The sequence below is a fragment of the Taeniopygia guttata genome, chromosome W, assembly GCF_048771995.1.
Source record: "Taeniopygia guttata chromosome W, bTaeGut7.mat, whole genome shotgun sequence".
In the NCBI taxonomy this organism is placed as follows: domain Eukaryota; kingdom Metazoa; phylum Chordata; class Aves; order Passeriformes; family Estrildidae; genus Taeniopygia; species Taeniopygia guttata.
Window position 1 is genome coordinate 23,374,876 of NC_133064.1, and position 20,369 is coordinate 23,395,244.

Here is a 20,369-nt window from a genome sequence, read left to right on the forward strand (position 1 = left end):
GTTATCAGCCAGCTCACCTCCCCCCATAGTCTGTTGTCTAGGAGAGGCTAGTGCTTGCTGGGTGGCCTTACTTGCTTGCTTGCTCTTGCTCCTGCTTCTGCTTTTGCCTTTGCTTTTGCTTATTAGTTAGTTTAGCTAAGCAGTCCAATATTTTTTTCCTGGACTGGTTTTTTTTTTTTTCCCTTTCATGAATATAATTTCAGCCTGCTCCGGACTGGGACCTGGGAAACACCAAGAAACACCAAGAGCCTGCATATAGTGATCTGCAGCAAGCATCCCCAGCATTGGAGACCGAAAACTGAGCGACCACTCCCAGGAGACACTTTCTGAATTTGTCATCTCTTCAGAGTAGTAAAAGAGATTTTTTCATCCGGTGTTCTTTTTTTTTTTTTTTCTTGGTGCTGGAGAGTGTTTTGCTTGTTAAATAAACAGGTTTTTTCCCACTTCTCTCCTAAATAATTCTTCCCGAACCAAGTAGGAAAGAAGAGCCATAGGGGTTTGCTTTCTAAGGGCTCCTTCTGGAGGTTTTCTCCCAAATTTACTCTAAACCAAAACAAATATTTTGGTGCCCAACTCGTGGCTTGAGAGAGTGAAAACAACCCTGTTCTAATCATATTTTTGTTCCAATTACTTTGCATTAGATATAGAGCAGTTACCGGCTATGTTGTTTGAATTCATAATGTCTCTTGGGGTGCAGGCCTGCATGTGTTTCTGGTCCCTAGGGTTTTTAAGATCTTAATACCTCTATAGTCCCTAAATTTCTTATCCAGGAATAGCTCCAGTATTGTCTCTAATATGTAGGTTTTGCAGTAGAAGGGCACTGACCAGAATATCCATCAGGCTGGGCTTGGGTGTAATGGCTTGCAGGGGGTTTATAAAGGTGCTGCAGTCTGTTCCAGGAATGTATGGTTCATGGTTATGGTTGTGCACCCAGTTTGTTAGAGGGGAAGCAGGGGATGAGGCTTTTCAGCCTTTGCCTTCCTTCTTCTCCTCTGAATCTGTTACATCCCTATTAGAAAATGTTCAGTTTCCCCTGACCATTAAAGAGACCATCTTTCTGGTGTTTAATCTGGAAAGCTTTCTCTATACAGTCTGCAGCATCTCTAGAATAAGGGCTGAGATTTCTAGAGGGGCTGATGAGACCCCAGACCCAGGAGTAGACCCAGGCGTGAGAAATCCTGAGTAATGTAGGAAATGGGAAGATATAGGCCAAATCTTAAAGGAATTTTCTGACCCTATAGCCTGGGACTTTCCATGTGAACAAATTCAGAATCCAGATAAGGTAGCAAAGTACCTGAAAGAGAAGTGCCATGATAATTCTAAGGAGAAAAAGATCATTGCAGTGAGCTGGGCCCTGGCATATGCTTATCACACCCTGCTAGATACTGTAGGGCAGCAGACAGAGGAAGGGGGGCAGGGAGATAAATCAGCAGCTATCCCAGTCACTCAGGCTGCAGCCAACACCCCCGGCTCAAAGCCAGCAGCTAAACCAGACAGTGAGCCTAAGCCAGCAGCTAAACCAGACTCTGCAGCCAAGCCTCAGCCAATGGCTGTGGCTGTCGCTGTTGAGGCAGGACGGGAATGAGAAGACTGACTCTGAAGGCTACTGAGAGTAAAACTCCGATTTATTGAAAATACACTGCTCTTCTACACAGAGCCTCGCAAAGGCCAAATCCATTGGTTCTGAAGTGAAAACTCATAGCATTGGCGCAAAGTGCTTGACACACAGTGATAGAACCTAACTATAAACAATGTGAAAAACAAGAGAGACAAAGAATCATTTACATTCTTTCCCAGCTCCTCCCCAGGCCTTTTGCCTGGCCAGAAACCCTCCATTTCTTTCTTTGACTGAATCTGAAACCCACATGTTGCTACTAGCACAAGAAGTGGGAAGCGCACAGAAAAGACCGATCAACCAGTGGATGATGATGATGATAATGATAATGCAGGAGAAGGATCCTCAATGCCTGCTGAAATAAAATCAGAAGTCAAAGCAACTGGTACAAGATCAGAGGCCAATATTGAGTCCTTTTCCCTAAAGGACCTTCGTAGCCTAAGAAAGGATTACACTCGACGACCTGATGAGTCTGTAATTAGTTGGTTGGTCCGTCTTTGGGATGCTGCAGGCGAGGCTACAATTCTGGATTGTACTGAGGCAAGACATTTGGGATCCTTGTCACATGATCCTATCATTGACCAAGGAATGATGAGGAGGGCTAACCCTCACAGTCTCTGGGCACGGGTTCTGGAAAGTGTAGCACAAAGATACCTGTGTGCAGATGATCATTATATGCAGCAAACCCAGTGGAAGACTATAGAACAAGGGATCCAATGTCTGAGAGAAATGGCAGTGGCAGAGATTATCTTCTCACATGAAATAACAACTAAGAATCCAGACTTGGTACCATGTACATCCGTGATGTGGCGAAAACTTGTACGGCTTGGGCCACATGAATACACTTCTGCTTTAGCAATAATGAAGCGGGATGAGAGGGATGAGACTGTGCTCGACATGGCAAAGAAACTCCGAGCATATGCAGATGCTGTACATGGCCCAACCCATGCCAGAATTGCAGCAGTGGAAACACGTCTGCAGAAATTAGAAGACAAGACAGAAGATAATCATAAGAGACTCAGGGAAAAGAGATTAAAGGAGACCTTCTCCAAATTTCGGCAGTACAAATCAGAAATTCTGGTATCCAACGTAGATGTTCCTCAGATGGGGAGAGAAGGTACACCCTACGAGCTGAGCTGTGGTTCTTCCTGTGTGATTACAGAGAAAACATGAGGAAATGGGACAGAAAATCTACTGCTGCTCTGGCACAACAGGTGCATAAATTGAAAGAATGCAAGACTCAGAGAGGAAGTTCCACCAAAAGGAAAGCAGCTCCAGATGCCCGTAGCCAAACTGCCAGGGATGATGATGATGATGATGACATGTCCAATCCCCTTAAAAGAACCTCTAAAACATATGCCATGTATTTTGGGCTTAGATTACCTTCGCAGGGTGTTGGAGTGTGTTTTAAGTTTCCCCCCAGTTATGGTTACTCCCTGTCCCCCTCTTTTTATAAAATGGTCCAGCCTTCCTTCTCCTCCCTCCTCTGTCTGCCTGTCATTCCTCCCTCCACCCAGTTCATTGTATTCCTGCTGAGTTATCCCCTCCCCCAGCCACACCCCGGAGCCTGTCTGTCTCTCAGAGACCTCTCCCTTCCACCTAGAAAGTTCCATCCAGGGCTTCGAGTGATAAGCTGGTCTCCAGGGTCCCCTCCCTCCCTCCTACCTCATTGGAAGTTTCCCCTGCGTGTCACCCCTGTTACCACCCCCAGGTGTTATCCCATTGGTTGGCTGCTGTTTCCTCCCCCTGTTACCACCCCCCTTTAAGAAGCAGGGCACATGGTGCCCATTGCCTTTTGGAGCTTATCTTATTCGAGCCAATAAACTCGGAACTCTGATGCCCCCAGAAGGACGGCTCCTTGCTTTTGTCAAAGTCGCTCTGCGTGTCTTTCAGTCTGGTGGCTTCGACTTCCCACAGGCCACACCTCGTGCCCACAGCGGCAGATGAGAGTGGCCTTTGCTGCCGCAGTGCTACAGGTTCTGACCTAGCCGAGACTTGGTAACCTAGCAACAGCCCTGGTGGCTCAGCGGTAAAATTCTCGCCTGCCACGCCAGCAGCCTGGGTTTGAATTCCGGCAAAGCCACTAGCGCTAGCGAGACTTGGGAAGGCACAGTGACAGCTTGGCGCCCACCAGGGGGGCTGAGAAGACCTCCAGACCCCGCGGAGAAGACCAGCGGAGCCATTGTTTCAGATTTTTTTTTCCCTGACACCAGTTTGCACGAGGTCTCTGGAGGTTAGGCTACACCCAGTGGGAGCAGACGTAGTTTTATAGGTGGCGCTCCTGGGGGACGGGAGAGGCAGCTTCTTCGGTTCCCACCAGAAGTCTCTCCCAGACAAAAGCCATGCCTCGGAGTTTTCGTTGGTCCCACGGATTTGGGTAAGTAGGAAAATTCCTACATCTTTTCTTCTTTCCTCCCTTTTCTCTCCTGGGTTTGGAACAGGGGGAGTTATTTCTCCTTTGTTCTGTGGGTTGGGGGAAAGCTTTGGGTGTCCGGTTGGGATCTTTGTTTTTCTTTCTGCTTTTTCTCTCTCTCTGAGGTGGGATTTGAACTGCTCAGCAGCTTTTTATAACTATGGGAGCTAAGCTCTCTGCTGAACAGAAAGGAGTCTATCTCCAAATTGTTGGTATCCTTGTTGGGGGAAGGGGTTCAGTTAAAAAGGGGCAAGTTAAAGATCTAATAAAATGGCTTTTTCTCCATTTCCCCGAAATTACCACTCACGAAAAAGTAACAGACATTCACTTTTGGGATTCAGTGGGACAAAAATTTACAATTCTCGGGAAGACAGGGAGTGGTACAATTTCTAAAATGACGTTTTGGAGTCTACGGATTCGGACTATTCTAAATTCTAAACAAAGGGTGGAGAGTCATTTTCAAACAGATTTTCCCCAGTTCTTTCCTCTCCTAGCCCTCTTCCCTCCCCTGTTAACCCTAGAGCTGGGACCCTGCCAGGACTAAACCGCAATTTTGCGCGGGGTTGCTACCGTCTCCCCAGCTCTCCGCAGAACCCCAGATCCCTCCGCCTGGGGAGTCGTGGCCAGACTTCTCAGGACCTTTCCAGTCCCCAACTCTTCCAAAAATGTACAGTCCCATCCCCAGAACCCTCAGTTAAAGTTAATATCCCCGATTCCCTTGATCATCAAAATGGCGCCGGGGGAAAACAAAATGGCGGGCGCCACATGGATTTTCCCACCACTTTTCTCCCTCTTCAAAATGGCGCTGGGGGGAAACAAAATGGCGGGCGCCACATGGATTTTCCCGCCACTTTTCCCCCTCTTCAAAATGGCGCCGGGGGGAAACAAAATGGCGGGCGCCACATGGATTTTCCCACCACTTGTTCTTCTCCTCCCCAGAATCCCTTTCTCTCCTCCTCCAACCCCTTCCGGTCCTCCAGCCCTTCCCCAGGTGTTAACTCCTTCCTCTCCTTTGTTCCTCCTCCCTTCAATCCCTCCCCTAGCCACGCCTCGAATTCCCACGCCATTAACCACTCCCCTTGTCACTCCCTCCAGGCAGAGCTCCGCTCTTCCAATGGTCCCACCCACCTCCCTGGCCCCTCCCATCTGGGGTTGGTTTCCAGCTCCCAGGGTCCTTTTCCCGATTCCCACGATGGGGTGACTGGGGGGGAGGGGCCTGGGGACAGAAATGGCTCCCAAGTAATACCAATATCAACAACAATCCCTGATAATGGCCATGGAAATCCCACACCAACTTTACTGGCAGCACCTGTCACCTATATCCCACATGGTGAAGGTGGTGTCCCTGCCCAGTGGATCCCACTGCCTTTTCAGGTTACTAAGGAATTATGTAGGGCGCAGTGGGAGTTCACTAGGGAGAGCGAGTGCTTCCAGGGGATGCTCATAGCCACGTTATCCACCGACCTCACCCCTGCGGATCTCCGCCAACTCTTCTACTGCCTGCTGACTCCTACGGAGTTCCTGCGGTGGGAGACAGAATGGCGGAAGGAGGTCCGGGGCTCCCTGTTCCATCTTTGGGAGAACCCGGCCACCGCAAAGGATGTAGGGGGAGGGATGCTCTCAGTCGACCACCTCTGCAGTCAAGCAGAGTGGGCTGACAGAGCACGGCAGGCCACTGAAATCCCCCGAGTGGCATTGCAAGAATTGGTGAGGGCTGCCGAAAAGGCATTTTTTTATTTGAAACCAAAGGGACAGGTACTAAATTGCCTGTAAATCATGCAGTCCCCCAGTGAACCTTTTATAGATTATGTTGAGAGGCTCTGCAGGTCAGTTGAGCTGCAAATTAAGGACGAGAAGGTGAGACAAGAGGTGCTGAGAGAGATCGCAGCGGTCAATGCCAACTCGCAATGTAAAGCAGTGATAATGAGCCTCCCAATGGAGCCCAAGCCGACCATCCAGGACATGTTAGAAGTCCGCGAGAAAAGGTAGACCTTGCAGTGGTAGAGGAACCATCCACAGGGGGACCTGCACCAAAAACAGGAACAATTAAACGAGCCTACGCCGCCGACGCCAGGATGCCTCCACCACATCCTCGTCTTGCACCGCCACCACGTAACCAACAACCATCAGCAGACCGATGCTATTTGTGTGGGACCCCAGGACATTGGGTGGGAAATTGCCCACTCAAGAACAAATTCCACCAATTTAAAAAGGAGCAGGGCAGGGCCCAGGGACCTTCAAAAAACTAACTTACGAGCGCAGCCCTTCCCTGCGCTCAGACATAAACTTGGTGGGCCAAGGAACATCTCAGGGAGGGGGGGTTGGACAGACGCCCACATTGGACTGGCAAAATAGCGGACTTTACACTTTTCCATTTAATACGACCCGCACTCGTTATGAACAAATACACCGCAGGCCCATCTTAACCACCTTGTCAAATTTTTCCCCTTTCAGGCTCCAGCTGACGGAACCCCTCCATCTTCGGGACACAGGCCATCATCTTATTTCCGTCGCCCCAGAGGGTTCAGGTACCTGGAGTCAGCTGCGATGTAAGTACATAGTCATTGGGGACACCAAGTTCACACCCCAGGAGATCACGGTATTGCCCGGGTTAGTAACCTCAGACCCAGGGCGATTCGTGCTTCCCCTGTACTGCGTTTGCCCGCCGGTGTTTCTCCCTAAGGGTCAAATAGTTGCCCAAGCCATCCCGGTCCCTAAGCCACCTTGGGACCAGGAGCAGGCAGCTGACCTTCACCAAAAGCTTGTACCAGCTATTTACTGGGCACAGGCCCTTGGGGAGAACAAGCCCAAAATAGCGTGTGGCCTTCATCTTCACGGAGAACGAAAAACAATGCAGGGGCTCCTGGACACAGGGGCAGATGTAACCATCATTCCCACTCGGGAATGGCCGTCATACTGGGAGCTGCAAAGCGTGGCTGGTCGCGTACAAGGTATAGGGGGAATTCAATTGGCAAAACAATCAAGGAGCATTGTACAAATTGAGGGGCCGGATGGGCAATTGGCCTCTATACGCCCATTCGTTTTGGACTTTATGGAACCCCTGTGGGGGAGAGACCTGATGGCCCAGTGGGGGGCAAAAATTGACATTCCAAAGCCCCCCCAGCTTTTTCGGGCAGCGGTCACTGAGAAGCGCCCCACCCAGAAACTGAATTGGCTGACTGACAAACCAGTTTGGGTGGAACAGTGGCCGCTCAGCAAACAAAAATTAGAGGCTCTTGAGGGGCTCGTGAAGGAGCAGCTTGCTAAAGGGAACATCATGGAGACAACGTCCCCATGGAACTCCCCTATCTTTGTAATCAAAAAACCCAACAAAAACAAATGGCGTCTCCTTCATGACCTCCGCAAAATAAATAAAGTAATTGAAGATATGGGGTCCCTCCAGCCAGGGATGCCATCCCCTACAATGCTCCCCCGAAATTGGAATCTGGCTGTAATTGACATTAAAGATTGCTTTTTTCAAATTCCCCTACACCCTGACAACGCCCTGCAGTTTGCCTTCTCGGTTCCAACCATCAACCGAGAAATCCCAAGGAAAAGGTACCACTGGAGGGTTTTGCCCCAGGGCATGAAAACCAGCCCAGTTATTTGCCAGTGGTACGTCTCTTCCTTGCTGTCCCCTGTCTGTGTAGCTGTAGGAGATGCCATCATCCTACACTACATGGACGACATTTTGGTGTGCGCCCCCACCAATGATCTGCTTGCCTATGCTCTTGAACTGAAAACAGACGCGTTGGTTGCCGCAGGGTTCGAGCTCCAGACTGAGAAGATTCAAAGGATGCCACCTTGGAAATACTTGGGGCTGCAGATGACATCTAGGACCATTGTTCCTCAGAAATTGGAAATTCAAAATTCTGTCCGGACCTTAGCGGATCTCCAACGACTGTGTGGGTCTTTGAACTGGGTAAGACCGTGGCTAGGTATTTCTACCGAAGACCTAGCTCCCCTCTTCAATTTATTGGAAGGGGGAGAGGGGCCTAGTTCCCCACGGACCCTTACCCCAGAGGTGAAGGAGGCGCTGGAAAAAGGTACAGAAATACATGTCTGCCAGGCAGGCCCACTGCTACCAGCTGGGCCTGCCCTTTAGTTTTATCATCTTAGGAAAACTGCCACACCTCCATGGGGTGATTTTTCAATGGCAGCATAAGATCAAGGGAGAGGACCAGGGCGAGAGGGACGCTCTCTTAATCATAGAGTGGGTCTTCCTCAGCCATCATAGGTCCAAAAGGATGACATTGCCACAAGAACTGATGGCTAACCTGATTCGGAAAGCGCGACTGCGCATCAGAGAGTTGGCAGGGTGCGACTTTGACACCATTCATGTCCCCCGACATTGACCACGGGCCAAATCACAAAAGCAATGTTAGAACACCTGCTCCAAGAAAACAAGTCCCTGCAGTTTGCATTGGACAGTTACACCAGCAAAATTTCAATTCATCGGCCGTCCCACAAATTTTTCAATTCGGACGTCCAGTTTTCATTATCATTAAAAAGGGTCCAAAGCAAGTCGCCTCTAAAAGTTCTGACAGTTTTCACTGACGCATCCAGAGCATCCCACAAGTCAGTCATGACTTGGAGGGATCCGCAAACTCAGCGGTAGGAGGCAGACGTTGCCGAAGTTGAAGGATCACCTCAAGTAGCTGAGTTGGCCAGTGTTGTCAGGGCCTTTGAGAGGTTCCAGGAGCCATTCAATTTGGTTACAGATTCAGCATATGTTGGCGGTGTGGTGTCCAGGGCAGAGAATGCAGTACTACAGGAGGTGTCCAACATTGCCTTATATGAGTTGCTCTCAAGATTAGTAGATCTTGTCTCCCACCGAGAGCAACAGTTTTACGTAATGCATGTCAGGTCGCACACCGACCTGCCAGGGTTTATCGCCGAGGGCAATCGAAGAGCTGATGCCCTGGCAGCCCCGGTACACATGGCGCCACTCCCCGACAAATTCGAACAGGCCAAGGTCAGCCATCGCAAGTTCCATCAGAATGCGCCTGGCCTGGTCCGGCAAATCCAACTTACCTGTGAGCAGGCCAAGGCCATCGTGGCCACTTGCCCCCAGTGTCAAAATTATCAGATGCCTGCGCTTAGCGCCGGAGCTAACCCCCGAGGACTCAAAAGCTGCGAGGTGTGGCAGATGGATGTGACCAAGGTTCCTGAGTTTGGCAGACTGAAAGACGTACACGTCTCTGTAGATACCTATTCTGGTGCAGTCTACGCCTCTGCCCACGCAGGGGAGAAGGCAAAGGATGTTATCAACCACCTTGTCCAAGCCTTTTCCGTGTTGGGGGTTCCTAAGGTTTTAAAAACAGACAATGCCCCAGCGTATGGCTCCAAGGAGCTCAGGAGCTTCCTGCAGCAATGGGGAGTGGAACACACGACCGGCATCCCCCACTCCCCGACAGGTCAAGCCATAGTTGAGAGGACCCACCAGAGTCTGAAGAAAATTCTAACCCATCAATGAGTGACGATGAAGGTGGAATCCCCTCATGTCCAGCTGGCCCAGGCATTATTTACACACAACTTCTTGAACTGTGCATTTGAAAACCTAAACCCTCCCATTATTAGACATTTCAAAAGTAACCCACAGCTGGAGCTGAAAGAGAAGCCCCTGGTCCTAGTAAAAGATCCTGAGACCTGGCAAGTGCAAGGACCTTTCAAACTGATCACATGGGGGTGGGGGTATGCCTGTATGGCCACCCCCTCTGGTCCAAAGTGGGTCCCTGCAAAATGGGTGCGCCCATACATTCCTAAGCCAGTCCAAGCCAAACCTGTACAACAGGTGAAGGACATATGTTGGAGGAGAAGAAGGCGGACCTATTCTATTTAAGTTACAACTGTTAATCCTCTTTTAATCTTTATTTTGCAGCCTCAACTCGAGACCCAAAAGACATTATGAACCCCGCACATCTAGTCATCTTACTGTGCCTCACCGTCCCTAGCTGCTCCTGGATCGTTCCCCAGCCAACAAAAAATGTCTGGAAGATGCTGGCGCAAGCCCTGGGACAAGACCACATCTGTCTGTCCACCTCCTCTGCTGCCGACCCCTTCCTCTCCTGCCTTGTGAGGATCCCATATAAGCTGGATGAGTTTCCTTTTACGTTTCCCAAACCTACTACTTCTCCCGTCAGGAGAGCCCGCTCCTTCACCGTTTGCCAGCTGGACACATGGAGGAGTTGGGTCAAACTGTTTCCCCCTATGGATAAGGAACCCCAAGAGCTTGATTGACTAGGTTCCTCCTGTGCATCCACTTGTGTTCACTTTGCTGTTACGCCCGATCCTCAGGCCCGGCCAAACATTGAAATCAAGCAGTACATTCCAGAATATACCGCAAAGGAATGGTGCCAGCGGGTCATCCAAATCCCCATGTTTTCCACCCCTGATAATAAACCTCACTCCCTACCCAAAGGCACCTTCCTAATTTGCGGCACCTGGGCCTGGGCTGGCATCCCCCCCACCTTATTGGAGGCCCTTGTACTTTTGGCCAGTTGAGCCTGTTCATGCCAAACCAACCCCAAATTTCCCATTGGAAGAAGCTAAACGAAACTTATCAATTGGCAAGGTTTAAAAGAGATACTGAACTCACCAATCTGGATGAAAATTGCAACTCTGAAATTATTCATTGGTCTAAACCAAAAGGTGTTGCTACCATTACTTTTTTACGTTGGGTGGCAATAGCCCATGCCTTCAGGGAATTGGCTGGCCTGGAGTGCTGGGTGGCGAAGCAGGCAAATGTTACATCAACTGCGCTTGCCGGCCTCCTATCAGATGAGGAAGTAACAAGGCAGGCAACCCTACAGAATTGGGCAGCAATTGACTTTCTTCTTTTACTTCATGATCATTCATGCAAGGAGTTTGAGGGCTTGTGGTGCATGAATTTAACATCCAAGGCTGGGGATGTCCACAAAGCCATTGATTCAATGAGGAGCATGATTAAGGACATAAAAAGGGAAACTGGGGACTGGCTGAGTGACCTTTTTGGAAATTGGGGCGTCTCGAGTTGGGCAACTTCCATCATTCGTTCTGGTTTGTTAATTTTGTTTGTTGTTATCCTAGCACTCATTATTTTTGGAATTCTGAGACAGGTGGTGTCCAGCCTCATCAACAAAGCATTGGCCATCCACACTGCGAACCCAGCTGCCTTCCTCTCTGCCCAGGAGTCCACCGCCGAGCCCGAGCAAGAAAACGGACACTGGACAGAGATGGTGCCCACCTACCAGCCAGGGTTCGCTGACACCTACCCAGACTCGGAATTCCTCCCCCGGACTGAATCCAATTCATTTTAAAAGACCTTTTCATCAGATTTTTGTTTTTTGTTTAAAATTTTAAAAAGGGGCAGTTGTTGGAGTGTGTTTTAAGTTTCCTCCCAGTTATGGTTACTCCCTGTCCCCCTCTTTTTGTAAAATGGTCCAGCCTTCCTTCTCCTCCCTCCTCTGTCTGCCTGTCATTCCTCCCTCCACCCAGTTCATTGTATTCCTGCTGAGTTATCCCCTCCCCCAGCCACACCCTGGATCCTGCCTGTCTCTCAGAGACCTCTCCCTTCCACCTAGAAAGTTCCATCCAGGGCTTCGAGTGATAGGCTGGTGTCTGGGGTCCCCTCCCTCCCTCCTACCTCATTGGAAGTTTCCCCTGCGTGTCACCCCTGTTACCACCCCCAGGTGTTATCCCATTGGTTGGCTTCTGTTTCCTCCCCCTGTTACCACCCCCCTTTAAGAAGCAGGGCACACGGTGCCCATTGCCTTTTGGAGCTTATCTTATTCGAGCCAATAAACTCGGAACTCTGATGCCCCCAGAAGGACGGCTCCTTGCTTTTGTCAGAGTCGCTCTGCGTGTCTTTCAGTCTGGTGGCTTCGACTTCCCACAGGCCACACCTCGTGCCCACAGCGGCAGATGAGAGTGGCCTTTGCTGCCGCAGTGCTACAGGTTCTGACCTAGCCGAGACTTGGTAACCTAGCAACAGCCTTAGTGGCTCTGCGGTAGAATTCCCGCCTGCCACGCCAGCAGCCTGGGTTCAAATCCCGGCAAAGCCACTAGCACTAGCGAGACTTGGGAAGGTACAGTGACAGAAGGGGGTATTTTAAAGACCCAAAGGGACTCAGGGGGGCATTTGGGAGAGCAGCTGTAGGGACAGAGGGCATTCAGCAATTGAACACACCTGGACTGTCTGAGAATCCAACTACAGTAGGACTTTTGAAGGGAGAAGAACAAAATGTACCAATTGCCACTTCAACAGTGCATCATCGACAGTACAGAACAACTTGAGATGCTGTGGTTCCCATCCATAAGATGATCCGAGAGCTGGAGAGCCAAGGGGTGTCAGCAAAACCCACTCACCCTTCAACAGCCTGTACATAAATCTGACAAAGAATGCAGATTGACAGTGGACTACCGTGCATTGAATGAAGTGACTCCACCACTGAGCGCTGCTGTGCCAGACATGCTGGAACGCCAGTACAAGCTGGAGTCCAAGGCAGTGAAGTGGTACGCCACTATTAATATTGCCAATGCATTTTTCTCCATTCCTCTGGCAGAAGAATGCAGACCTCAGTTTGCTTTCACCTGGAGGGGTGTGCAGTATACCTGGAACAGACTGCCCCAGGGGTGGAAGCACAGTCCTACCATCTGCCATGGACTGATCCAGACTGCACTAGAAAAGGGTGAGGCTCCAGAACATCTACAATATATTGATGATATCATTGTGTGGGGGAACACAGCAGCAGAAGTGTTCGAGAAAGGAGAGAAAATCATCCGAATCCTGCTGGAAGATGGCTTCACCATCAAGAAGAGTAAAGTGAAGGGACCTGCTCGAGAGATCCAGTTCTTGGGAGTGAAGTGGCAAGATGGACGGCGTCAGATTCCTACAGATGTCATCAACAAGATCACAGCTATGTCCCCACCAACCAACAAGAAGGAGACACAAGCTTTCTTAGGCACCATCGGTTTCTGGAGAATGCATATTCCTGAGTACAGTCAGATCATGAGTCCTCTCTACCTGGTCACCCACAAGAAGAATGATTTCCACTTGGGCCCTGAGCAGCAGCAAGCTTTCGTCCAGATAAAGCAGGAAATTGCTCATGCAGTAGCCCTTGGCCCAGTCAGGACAGGACCAGATGTGAAGAACGTGCTCTACTCTGCAGCCGGGAACCATGGTCTGTCCTGGAGCCTTTGGCAGAAGGTGCCTGATGAGACTCGAGGCCGACCACTGGGATTTTGGAGTTGGAGCTACAGAGGGTCTGAAGCCAACTACACCCCAACAGAGAAGGAAATCTTGGCCACCTACTAGGGAGTCCAGGCCGCCTCAGAGGTGATTGGCACAGAAGCACAACTCCTCCTGGCACCCCAACTACCGGTGCTGGGGTGGATGTTCAGAGGAAAGGTTCCCTCCACCCACCATGCCACCAGTGCTACATGGAGCAAGTGGATTGCTCTCATCACGCAGCGTGCCCATATTGGTAAACTGAATTGCCCTGGGATTTTGGAAGTAATTACAAATTGGCCCGAAGGTGAAAGTTTTGGTGTCACAGATGAAGAAGAAGAACCAGTGACACGGGTTGAAGAAGCTCCACCATACAACCAACTGCCAGCAGAGGAAACAGGCTATGCTGTCTTCACTGACGGTTCCTGTCGCATCGTAGGGATGAATCGGAAGTGGAAAGCAGCTGATGGAGTCCCACACGACAGGTTGCAGAGGCCACTGAAGGAGAAGGTGGATAAAGCCAGTTTGCTGAACTCAAAGCCGTTCAACTGGCCCTAGACATTGCAGAAAGGGAGAAGTGGTCAAAGCTCTACCTCTACACTGATTCATGGATGGTAGCCAATGCTCTATGGGGGTGGCTAGAGAGGTGGAAAGAGGCTAACTGGCAGCGTAGAGGAAAACCAATTTGGGCTGCTGAAGAGTGGAAAGATATCGCTACCCGGGTAGAGAAGCTACCTGTGAAGGTTCGCCATGTAGATGCCCATGTCCCCAGAAGTAGAGCTAATGAAGAGCAGCAAAACAATCAGCAGGTAGATCAGGCTGCAGAGATAGGGGTGTCAAAGATAGACCTCGATTGGGAACACAAGGGAGAGTTGTTCCTAGCTCGATGGGCCCCTGATGCCTCAGGCCATCAGGGTAGAGATGCCACCTATAAGTGGGCACGAGACCGAGGGGTGGATCTAACCATGGACAGTATTTCTCAGGTGATCCATGACTGTGAGACGTGTGCTACCATCAAACAGGCCAAGCAGGTGAAGCCCCTCTGGTATGGTGGGCGGTGGTCCAAGTACAAGTATGGGGAGGCCTGGCAGATTGACTACATCACACTGCCCCAGACATGCCAAGGCAAGGGCTACATGCTCACAATGGTAGAAGCCATCACTGGATGGTTGGAAACCTACCCTGTGTCCCATGCTACAGCCCATAACACCATCCTGGGCCTTGAAAAGCAGGTCCTTTGGAGGCATGGTACCCCTGAGAGGATTGAGTCAGACAATAGGACTCATTTCAAGAACAGCCTTATCAACACCTGGGCTAGGGAACATGGCATTGAGTGGGTGTACCACATCCCCTACCATGCACCAGCTGCAGGCAAAGTGGAGAGGTACAATGGACTGTTAAAAACCACCTTAAAAGCATTGGGTGGGGGATCTTTCAAAAATTGGGAGCAACATTTAGCAAAGGCCACCTGGTTAGTTAACAGCCTAGGTTCCACCAGTTGAGCAGGTCCTGCCCAGTCTGAGCCCCTGAATATAATAGATGGAGATAAAGTCCCAGTGGCACATGTCAGAGGTTTGTTAGGGAAATCAGTGTGGATCAATTCTGCCTCGAGTACAGACAAACCCATTAATGGGATTGTCTTTGCTCAGGTACCAGGATGTACATGGTGGATAATGCAGAGAGATGGAACAACACGATGTGTACCTCAGGGAGATCTGATTGTGGGGTGAAACTAATGTGCAAATATCACTGTTTGCTGGATGTTACTGCCAATGTCTGTACATGAAAACACACAGACATGAGACTGAAGGAAATGTGTAAGTGTCAAAGGTTTGAGCAAGTGAAATAGAAGGAAATGTGTGAGTGTTGAAGGTATGAGTAAGTGAAAGATACAAGTTTTAACTTGATGGAGTTTTTACATGATGTTGAAGATATGGAGATAAGGGGTGGAATGTCCTAGGGTGGTTATGGTGTTTGTATCTCCAATGGTGTGTTCTGTTTATGTTTGATATTATGTTCTGTGCTTTCAGAACTGACTCTGAAAGTGAAGGTTTGTTTTGCCTTGTTATCAGCCGGTTCACCTCCCCCCATGGTCTGCTGTCTAGAAGAGGCTAGTGCTGGCTGGCTTGCTTTTGGCTTGCTTGCTTTTGCTTGCTTGCTTGGATTGCTTGCTTGCTTTGCTTGTTTCTACTTTTGCCTTTGCTTCCTAGTTAGGTTCGCTAAGCAGCCCAATTCTTTCCCTGGACTGTTTATTTTCCTTTCCGCTTCCTCAATACCATCCTACCTGCTCCGGACTGGGATCTGGGAAACACCAAGGAACACCGGGAGCCTGCATTTTGTGATCTGCAGCAGCCATCCCCAGTGCCCAGAGCAATCCCCAGCGTCCAGACCCGGGCGACCACTCCCAGGAAAGACTTTCTGGATTTGTTCATCTCTTCAGAGTGGTGAAAGAGTTTTGTTGTCATCTGGTGTTGTTAATTTTTTTTTGGTGCTGGGGAGTGCTTTGTTCGTTAAATAAACAGGTTCTTTTCCACTTCTCTCAGAGAAAATTTTTCCCGAACCAGGTGGGTGGGGAGGGGCCGTGGGGGTTTGTTTTCTGGGGGCTCCTTCCAGAGGGTTTTCCCCAAATTTGCCCTAAACTAGGACAGTAGATCAAGCTCAAAACCGTTCAACTAACCCTAAACATTACAGAAAAAGAAAAGTAGCCAAAGCTCTACCTCTACACTAATTCTTAGACAGTAGCCAATGCTCTGTGAGAGCAGCTAAAAAAGTAGAAAGAAGCTGACAACGTAGAAGAAAACCAGTTTAGGCTTCTAAAAAGTAAAAAGATATCGCTACCCAAGTAAAGAAACTACCTATAAAAGTTCACCATGTAAATACCCATATCCCCAGAAGTAGAGCTAATAAAGAGCAACAAAACAATCAACAAATAGATCAGACTACAAAAATAAAAGTGTCAAAAATAAATCTCAATTAAGAACAAGAAAAAGTTGTTCCTAAGACAATAAACCCATGATGCCTCAGGCCATCAGAGCAAAGATACCACCTATAAGTAAACACAAAACTGAGAAGTAGATCTAACCATAAACAGTATTTCTCAAGTGATCCATAACTGTAAGACATGTACTACCATCAAACAAGCCAAGCAAGTAAAACCCCTATTGTATGGGGGGGCGGTAGTCCAAATACAAGTATAAAAAAGCCTAACAGATTAATTACATCACACTACCCCAAACACACCAAGGCAAGCACTATGTGCTTACAATAGTAGAAGCCACCACAAGATAGTTAGAAACCTACCCTGTGTCTCATGCTACAGCCTGTAACACCATCCTAAGCCTTAAAAACACCAAGTCCTTTAAAAGCATGATACCCCTGAAAAAATTAAGTCAGACAATAAGACTCATTTCAAGAATAGCCTTATCAACACCTGGGCTAGGGAACATAGTATTAAGTATACCATATCCCCTACCATACACCAGCTACAAGTAAAGTAGAAAAGTACAATAAACTGTTAAAAACCACATTAAGAACATTAAGTAGATCTTTCAAAAATTAAAAACAACATTTAACAAAACCCACCTAATTAGTTAACAGCCAAAGTTCCACCAGTTGATCAGGTCCTGCCCAGTCTGTGTCCCTAAATAAAATAGACAAAGTCCCAGTAACACATGTCAGATGTCAGAAGTTTGTTAAATAAAGCAGTGTAGATCAATTCTACCTCAAGTACAAACAAACCCATTTGTGAGATTGTCTTTACTCAAGGACCAAGTTATACATAATAAATAATACAAAGAGATAGAACAACACAATGTAAACCTCAAAGAGATCTGATTATAGAATAAGACTCCTATGCAAATATCATTATTAGCTAAATGTTACTGCCATTGTCTGTACATAAAAGTACACAAACATAAGAAAGAAATATATAAGTATCAAAAGTTTGAGCAAGTAAAATTAAAAAAATGTGTGTCAAAAGTTTAAACAAGTGAGATAAAAGAAAATATATATGAGTAAGTAAAAGATGGAAGTTTTTACTTGATAAAGTTTTTACATAATATTTAATAATATGTTGATGATATAGAGATAAAGAACAGAATGTCCTAGAGTGACATTATAGTGCTTGTATCCCCAATCGTGTGTTGTTTATATTTAATATTATGTTCTGTGCTTTCAAAACTGACTCTGAAATTTTGTTTCATCTTGTTATCAACCGGCTCACCTACTCCAATGTTTTTTGTCTTGGAAAGGCTAGTGCTTGCTAGCTAGCCTTACTTACTTGCTTGCTTGCTTGCTCTTGCTCCTACTTTTACTTTTGCCTTTGCTTTTACTTATTAATTAGTTTAGCTAAGCAGTCCATTTTTTTCCCCTAAACTATTTTTTTTCTTTCCCGTTCCTAAATATCATTCCAACCTGCTCCAGACTGAGACCTAAGAAACACCAAAAAACACTGAAAGCCTACATTTAATGATCTGCAGCAAATATCCCCAGCGTCAGAAACCAAAAACTAAGCGACCACTCCCAAGAAGCACTTTCTAAATTAATCATCTCTTCAGAGTAATAAAAAAGTTTTATCATCTAATATTATTCATTTTTAATACTAAAAAATATTTTACTTATTAAATAAACAAATTTTTCCCCACTTCTCTCCGAAAAAATTCTTCCCAAACCAAGTAAAAAAAAAAGCCATAAAAATTTACTTTCTAAAGACTCCTTCCAAAAGTTTTCTCCTAAATTTACCATAAAACAAAACAAAGAGAAGTAAACAAGTAGAGAGAGAAGGCTGTTGTCCAAATAATGGATAATTCTTCAGTCTGTACTTCTGTACTTATGAAGTCAAAATAAGAAAGAGATGATTCCCTGTATGGTTTCTTAAAACTAACTCTAGTGACAGACATGGGTTATTTCCAAAAAATTATGTAGTCTTCTATAATTGGGTAGAGTACTGCAAATAAGGGAAAGGAAGATATTTTGGAGGAAGGGTAAGAAGGAAGTGCTTTGAAAATGAACTGACAAAAAAAATGCAGGGGGGTTTACATCGAAACCTAGCAGTCAAAGCCATGTGAAATGTTTTAGTGCTCATAACTACAGCTTCCAAAAGACAGGCTACCTTACAAACACAGAAGTAGGATTCTGTTTAATAGTCAATCCCGTGAGGAGGTGGATATCAGTTAAATCCCTGTTCTAGCTTTTAGGAACTAGGATACCTTTTTTTCAAAACAAAAATATGAGCCTTTCAGCACAGCTTCACTAAGTATAGTTATGGAGAAAAGCTCTTTTGAAGTCAAAACAATTTTTTAAAATAGTCACTGAAATGCTGATAAAGACTTGCCATTCCATTTTTGGATTTGTCATGTTGATATTTCAGGGATGTTTTCATTATTGCTGAACAGCACTTACACAGATCCAAGGCCTTTTCCGCTCCTTGTACAGCCAAATTGGGGAGGAGACTAGGAGTATGTGGGAGGTTGGGAGGGGACACAGCCTGGACAGGTGACCCCAACTGACCCAAGGAATATTCCAGACCATATGGCATCATGCTCAGTATGTAAAGTGGGGGGAAGAAGGAGGAAGGGGAGGGACATTTGGAGTGATGGTGTTCGTCTTCCTAAATCACCGTTCCACAGGATGGGTCCCTGCTCTCCTGGAGGTGGCTGAACACCTGCCTGCCCTTGGGAAGGGCTCAATGAATTTCTTGTTTTGCTTTGCTTGTGTGCGCAGCTTTTGCTTTCCTTATTAAACTGACTTTCAACCCAGTAGTTTTCTGACTTTTACTCTTCTGATTTTCTTCCCATTACTCTCAAGGGAAAGTGAGTAAGCATCCATTTGGGGCTTAGTTAAACCATGACAGTGAAGCTCTTCAGTGAGTGGAAGAAAATTTGTGCCTTGGGTTCTTGCTATCACATGAAACTTTGGAGTGCTGGGCACATAACCAAAGTGTTTGAGTTCAACTCCATTAATATCTGTCTGTGGGTCAGAGTTATAAATGTTTTATCTTTACAGTAAGGATCAATTGAACTGATCCATTCATTACCTTAGAGCATTAACACCTGCATTTAGGCAAACATCCTTCTGTTTCACTAACACCAGATGAGTCAGACCTGATCACAATTATTTTTTGTCATGAGCTACAAATACATTTAAAAACTATTTCAGTCTTAAAAGGTACTTTGTGTTGGAGCCAATGTTTAGCACAATCCAATTATTTCACAGTGACAATATTCTCACTGGTGACACAACAGCAAAACAAAGGCTCCAGTTTGATTTAAATTTTAAATAGCTTTTTAATGGCCACACCTCACTAAAATACTTATGCAAAATATTGTCCATGCCTACCTTTATATATGTTGGGAGGCATTAATATAAGCAATAGAGAACTTAAAAAAATACAGAAGGGCGTAATGAATCATTTAGAAAAATACTTATTTGTAATTAGTTTTGTCATAAACAATAGTGATTTTTTTAATAGCTGCAGATAATGAAAATAATAATTATTCTGCAATTTTACAGCACTGAAGTGGAAGATTTGAGATAATAATTATTATTTATTTAGATTGTGGAATTGTCTGTCTTCTCTTAAACAATACAATATGGCTAGCGTTAATTCTAAAACCTTGAAAATAACCCTTTGTTAGGTAAGCTATTGCAACAAGTTTCCATGTACAGAACTTGTACTCAAAGACAAAAAACCCCAATAATCATTATAGTTATGTATGTAAAAATCTATAGCCATACAGTGGAAAAAATACTATAAGGCTATGAAAACACAAAGGGGTAAAATGTTGTTGTGTCAATTACTGCAATGCAGCACTTTTTTAAAAAACTTTTTTTTTATGCCAAAAACCCCCTAATCTTGGTACGTGCTGTTATCAATAATGTGGTTCATGTTGGTAAAATCCACGACTGCTACTGAGAGACTGACCGCACTGCATAGATTACAGCTGCAGCCTTGGGCTTTCTATTTCAAATCTCTGAAAATAATCAGCCCATGTTATACATAGCTAACAGGAATTTGTTTCCCAAAAATGAACTCTGCTACATTTTTTTTCCACAGCAAGTAATCTGAATGCTTGTAATAGGCAAAACAAAGTTAGATATTACTCTGGGTAGTACAGAACGGGAAAATTCAACTC